Source organism: Acyrthosiphon pisum, chromosome A1 (assembly GCF_005508785.2).
Source record: "Acyrthosiphon pisum isolate AL4f chromosome A1, pea_aphid_22Mar2018_4r6ur, whole genome shotgun sequence".
Taxonomy (NCBI): domain Eukaryota; kingdom Metazoa; phylum Arthropoda; class Insecta; order Hemiptera; family Aphididae; genus Acyrthosiphon; species Acyrthosiphon pisum.
Genome location: NC_042494.1, coordinates 132374737 through 132382280, shown reverse-complemented (window position 1 = coordinate 132382280; position 7544 = coordinate 132374737). Strand labels below are relative to the sequence as shown.

The window sequence follows — 7544 nt, the reverse complement described above, 5'->3', positions numbered from 1 at the left end:
TTATTATAAAGAATAAAGTTGAAGCTTATCAACAGTAGTGATAATAATGGGCCTTCATTCACTGCAAGACGTAACATGCGGCTGTTGGTCTTATTAGGAGATAATCGGCAGCGAAAAGTGGAATAAAAAATTAAGTTTGATTCTGAGTGCTCCCGACAGGACATTAAAAAAATAAAAATCTTAGCAGGGACAAAATAAGAGTCAATAAAACCTGGAAGGAGCTTGCGAAGGAAACCAAGATTGTGGGTGTGCAGACGATTTGCTAGCAAGTGAAATATAATAAGTTAAGAACGCGGAGTACAACTGGTGTGTAGTTATGAGGATGAGAGTCAATATTTGAGGCGTATTTTAAGGAAGTTTAGGAACTTTTGTGGGACCTTCTCGGCCTGTATACAAGCATCAGAAGTATATGGGGGTCCCAAATAATGGAACCACACTCAACTAGTCAACCGCGGGTCTAAATAGAGCACTTTTAAAGAGGAAGAAAAATATCATTCTATCAAAGCTGAACTTGACAACTGCCGAGGGTAATCTCTTAATTCTTGATCGAGTAAAATAAGGGGCAATCGATAGGAATTCGTATTTTGATCGTTTCATTTTTGACATCGGCCAGAATATTATTTGAATATTCTTGACGTATTATTACCACTCGTGAAACCGATATTACTTACCTACCTATACCTGTAACTTATTAGAATACATACTTATACACTGAAAATAAGTATCTTGTATTCGGCGTGTACGTTTCGAGGTCGCCGGTAATCACGTTCCCGCAAATCCGGCTAAACTCATACGCACGTGTGCGTAATAGAGTTAAAATCAAGTTTTATTATAGCCAACATAATAAAATACGCACAGGTCAATTTACTGCTTAAAATTTCATACTACGGAAGTAGGTTTTAGATTTAAAGAAGTAGAAGAAGCCTTTTGTAAATAGTAGATCATGATATTATACGCTGAAATATATATAGAGTATATTTTACCTATATTAACAAAAAGAAAAGTTAATTTCAAATCATCAATTATGGTAATGAACTGTTTAAACCAGTTAGCGTTACTTAATATTCGCTACCTATATTACCAAGACATTTATACCACACAGAAGACATCATAATATTATTATGAGACTGTTTGTCAAATAGAAAACCAAAGTGTTAACAAGTTTCTCCACAATATCAATCAAAAGTTGGCACGAGAGTGATCCGTCATAAATAACTCATGTTAAATATATTGATGTCTTATTTATTATTATTATATAATAAACATAAACTTAAACTAAAAGTCATATTTTAATGTTGATGGAAATGGTTCGCATAATAATATTATATTTGCTTCGGTAGACTACAACTGGTTGTAGTTGAAAAAATGAGCAGGCTGTTATTTCGCCATTTCGGTAGGTACCCTTTAGCGGCGCATATCACCGAAAATAATCGAATGTTTTACTGTGTAAAAGTCATATCTATTCGACTGGTGATTGAGGTTGAGCCGTTACGTGATTTCACGAACATACCGAAAACGTGGTTGTATATAGCGCGTGCTGCGTCCGAAATAAACGGAAGATAATAAAGATGACATTTTTGAAATAAATTTCTCTGTTATAAGATTGTTCGGGTTATTTTTTTTTTTTGTCCACTTCCTCGGACGCGCGTGGTGACATTCGGACAAGGCGTTTAACTAGTCGTCTTGTATAATATTAACGGCTGATTTAATACGTACAAACGTTTGGTGTCTTCTTCCTATATAGTTCTTCCTGTGTCAATGTATCGTTGTTTTTTTTTTTTTTTTGGAATCTTGACAAAACGACCACGACAACCGGGTGTATAGGCCGGTTCCACCAACCACTACGATCGATGTCTTGTAACGGATATATTGTAGGTACGGAATTAAAAAAAAAATAAATAAAAAAACCGATTCCAGTCTATTGAATAACCGCTTCCGGCGGGCCTGTTACGGACGCGCGCGGAATCGTAGGGCAGCGAAACTACGTATAATAATATAATATGATTATTATTATCATCTGCGAGCGGGACGATAGCGCAGCACTCGGCGGCTGTTGTAACAGTATCATGCGTCTGGTTTCTCTGCGCGCGCCGCCACCGCCGCCGCCGAGACTTTCCATTATTCTTCGTAATTTTTTTTTATTATTATTACTATTTATTTACGAGGAAAACAACAAAATAATAATATACTGTTATGTTCTCCTTTGCCCGTATACGACGACCGATGCTGACACAGCTGGTCCCGAGAGACCGGTTTCCTCGCGATCCGATAGAAGACAATAATATACTTGCCTATAATAGGTGTAGCAACAGTGTATAAGATTACATTTCCGCGCAAACGATATGGAGAATTTTTCTGTTGCCTCCTCCACGTTTGGTCTTCGCGTGCCGAGTTTCGATACTTTGTATTTCATCATGTCGCGAATATTATATTATTATGACGAACTCGGTATGACTCGATTTCGACATATGTTACCAAAAAAAAAAAAATTGGCACCCACCGTAAGAAAATTTCAATTTATATTATATTATTCTAGTATCTATATGTCATGGTCGACAGTTGCAGTATAACATGTGTTTGAGTTTCGTGCAAGTGTTCTATAATTATGATTTACAAAAGAGTCGAATTCAATTAATTCGGTCGAAACTTAGCTATACACAATTTTACTAATACAATTTGCTTTGTTACCTATAGTATTATAATATAAATTCTAAGAAACGATTTAATTTTTAAAAAAACCGATTCTTGAATCCATATCACAGATTGGGTGCTTTTAAATATTTTTCGTAATATTAATATAGGTACTCATAGCTAAAAGTCATTACTTGCTATGATATTACTTACAATTATTACTTGTCAGTGCGATTTCACAGTTTTTTTTTCAAATATTCATATAATTACTATGTATATAATTTATAAAATATCTGTACATATATATATGTTGTAAACTATATATGTATGTATCATGCATGTAAAGTGGCACCGTACTATAATGAAGATCAAATCTAGGAATAATAAAGAACTTTCAAATCGATGGAAAGGAAAAAAAATCCATCCACTCGAATTTTATCCACTACATTATTATTATGACGTGCACTGTCGATGTATATAAGTTCAAAATAATATAATGTACAGGTGCCTATAATATATTATTACACGGTTATTAAAACAACTCTGCGTATTGGTAAGCGAAGCGTTCTCGATTGGCGTCAAACAGAAAGTATCATAGCAACATTATAATGATATAATAGAATAGAACCGAATAGCGGAACGGTAAGCGACGAACAACAACAACCTTGGCATTGATAATGACGAATAATAATACATATTTTGTGTATTAAAATAATAATCGAAATAATTGTGCCAAAAATGATAGTTTATTTTTTAAATTTCCATTCTATATAAGTATAATATTAATTTTCCAAAACAACTCTATTATAATTTTCTATAAATTTGGTAGAGTCTAAAATATATTATAAACGTATAGCTTCTATAGGTCTGTGGTGGAGCCAAGTGCGATGACCCATATAGTGTAACCAAACACCGGCAAATCTGTAGCGCAATACTAGTAAACGGTAATGGGAGACCACTGCAGCTCTTCTATAGTTTACCCAACAGTCGACGTTAATAGACGCAATTGACTGCTGTACAAACCAACCTAACTTGAATAAAAAAAATATTTAACGTGAGTTCCGCGCTAAGATGTTTTTAAATATAAATAATAATATAAGCTCAAAATACAATACAAATAAATAATAATGTTCGAGTTTGATAAGTCTAGAAGTACCTAACCATTTCACTAGGACACGCCAATAATATTGCCTATTGGTGTTATATTATATCATAGGCCATTCGAGAAATATAAGTCTTTTCACAAAAATCGCTTTGTCTTAGTAAACCGTTTTGAATTTATTATTCCATGTTTTTCGGCAAACATTCTACATTGTTTTAGGCCTTTTGCATAGATACCAACGGCAGTTCAGCCTTTTAGAAAAACTATTTGAAAATTATGAAAAATTAAAGAATGCGGCAATGCGCATTGTAATATTTTGTAAGACACGACATTTCATCATGAACAAAAAACTTGGTAAAAATAAATGAAATATTATTATTTTTATTTAATATAATAAAATTATTATTTTAAGATATTAAACATGATAGGCAGTATAATAAAACATAATAAAATTAATAATTATAAATATCGTGTCTTACAATGTGCAATGTGCATTACGTAATTTTACACGATCTTAAAATATTTGGTTTTTATGCACAGCGTCTAGAATAATGAAAACTGTTTATGATAAAAAATTATTAATTCAAAACGGGCTACCCCTTTGCAAAGACCCTAGGATTTTCGCAAAAAGACAAATTTTTCGAATGGCTTATATACTGTGTACTATTATACATATGCTATTTGTCGTTATTAGTATATTATCATTATGTACGTAGGGTGCGTCACACAGTGATTCGAAGTTTCGAAACTTTAAATCGTAAATATTGTGAATAAGGAAGATATTATGAAAAACACATTGCAGTAAAAATAGAAGAATAGAAAAAACTCTCGCTTTGAAGTTTGAAATTTCAATTTCGTGGTCGAGAATATAAAATGTCGACCATAGAATTTGGGTTCGACGTACCTATATTTCAAACGGAACGCTGTTTAAATAATAATGCGTCTACATATTGTTGTCCAAACTGTACGTGAATGCGTACAATATTATGTGTGTATACAATAATAATATACTATAATGTACGTTTCAACATGCATATGCATATGGCATATGGCACACACGCTGACACCCAGCAGCAATTATTATAGTCTGGTGTCATAGAAAATGGAATAAGAAAATTACGCAGACACAATGCATATAGTGTGATAATAATAATAATAATATTATGCGCTGAGTCTGTTTTGGCAATATATTTTAGTGCAGTTCGTTGTTATTATCGCACTCAGTATGAGATCGGCCTAATAAAATAATATGCAAATGCATGACGAGAGCCACAGAATTGATGATATATATATATATTTTTTTAGACGTGGTTGTTGGTTTTACAGCTACAATAGTCGTACACTCATGAAATGAGGTTACTGGTAGAATAATAATATTATTAATATTTAGAATAGAGTGCTTACTATACCGATTACCTAGCTTACAGAAATAAATAATATATCTGCGCTTGTGAAGTCGTGCCAAAAGTTAAACACGATATTTACCACAATAATATGATATTAAATGGTATATTACATTTTCTAGTTAGGAATCTATAATATTATCTGTACACATTATTTTTTTAAGTTAAGTTAGGTTAAATTCATTTTAAAGAAATTGTTTGTAAAACGATGTTTTCTTAACAGTTACGTAATGACGTTTGTTGTAGAACATGTAAGACCTTAAATCGATGTCCCTATAATTTCCTATACATAACTGGTTATTTACTAAAACATAATTATTAATAACAAAATATCTTCAAATAGATGTTTTGCACTATGTTCTTTATGGTCCGAAAAATTAAATGTAAACAAGTTATGTTGTACAAACAATCATGATCGAACGTATACAATAAAGTAGAAATATTATGAATTACGCTTTTGAACCAAAAATAATTGGTAGTTTGCAAGAACTTTTGTGTATACATATTTTTTGGCACCAGTTGAAACTATAATATTATATGATTTGTGAATCATTAAATGTATTTACCATTAAAAGTTTATGCATGAATTTAATTTTTACTACCAAAACATTTATCCGTACGCTAGTAAAAATCCCAACAAAAACACAATATATTGCGTAGGTAGTAAAATATTATTATGTCGTGACAAAACATCGGTCGGCAATATTGCAGCAGTTGGCGCCTTTGTGGTCATAATAGTAATAATAATAATAATAGCTATAATTTTGACCATTATTATTATTGCGTAAACTTAATATTATTATTGTTACACGTTTAGTGGAGATAGCGGTCGAGTTCGACAATTTATTATGTGGCTCTATATTATTATTATGTGCGCGTTCGCCATGATTCATTACTCAGTTATAGCGAGCATAAAAAAGTTGGTGCTAACCCCATGAAAATCAAAACTGATGGCTCAATACTTGGTGCATTGCAGGTCGATTAGCGAATCATCACGATCATGGTTTTCGAGGGTTTTTCAAACGAGAGGATTTTGATTTTCTAATACTAGCTTTTCGCTGTACGGTACGAGAATAACATATACAAATTATAAGTAAATACATACGGTATAGGTACTTACAGTGACGAATTATCAACATTCTTCTGGGGGTGGGGGGACGGGTCCTGTAAAATAATATGTATTTCAAAGATATTATTTGCAGTATTTTCGTCAAAAACAACTATATTGACTGTATTTTTATTTTTTTTTAATATATTACGTATCGGTATCTGGGTGGGGGAGTCCAGGATCCGTGCCCTCCTAATTAATCCACCACTGGGTACTTAAATCTAATTTACATTTGTACCATTACGGTTAAGTCTGTCCCGTCCATAACAATATCCGTCAACGAGTGTCGAACGAGTGAAAATGTCACCAGCTTAACACTTGTAATTAAAATACATAATAATCTGTAGATAGTCTATATTATAGTCCAGTAACCGTATACAAAACGTGTATATGTATATATATATATAATACATGTCATTCTAATAATTGGTATCAAGAGATTAATCGACCGAACCGTGATTATAAAAAAAAACTGATATTATTAAGTATTATTTATTATTATAAAGTTTTTTATAATCGTGACAGAACACGTCTGACTACTGGTTCTGAAATACAGGTTTGTGCGTCACAAATCATAATAATATATTGCCATCGACTGTAACGGTCAATCTTGCGCTCGGAAATAAAATCGGGAAAAATACAATTCTTATCGTGGTGTCCCGAGTCCAAGATAGTTGTCGTGATTATCAGTTTTTCCGCGATGATCTCTTCGGTGACATCGGAAACCCGCGTATTCATGTGTTACGATATTATAATATTATAATAGGCACCGGTGTTTACAAAAGATTACGGAAATGAGAAAAACGAAAGAAACGTTTCTACTATGATAATATACGGTACTTGCGTGTATTATATTATTACTGTGTACTGCAGCGTAATAATAATTACAGTCGACCGGTCTCACTCGTAAACGGTTTTAATTAAAACGCGTTAGTGCACATAATAACAATATTATTATCGTACGGTGAAATTGCAACGATTATCAATCGCGGTTTTTTCTTTTTTTTTTTTTTTACCATAGGTTTATATGCCCGTAATAACATATGCACGTGGATTATTATATACTATATACGCGTGCATATTAAGTACCCATATTTATCATATTTTATTTGTTATTAATAATAACTTATTATAAACGGTCGCGCGCGCGTGTACCGAGACCACTCGTGAGCTATAGTAATAATATTACTATGATATTAATATTATTATGTCCGCAGTCCAAACGTGGTGAAAACCTCGGCGATTGCAACCACCACCTCCGGAACAGTATCACATATTATAATAATGTAATCGACGACGC

The 7544-nt window shown here is 32.6% G+C and overlaps 1 protein-coding gene across 2 annotated transcripts in view; it reads left to right on the top strand.

Annotated features, from left to right (window-relative positions):
* The window catches only part of LOC100167116, a 35031-nt gene that overhangs the window by 8171 nt on the left and 19316 nt on the right, over positions 1-7544 (top strand). The window lies entirely within an intron of this gene.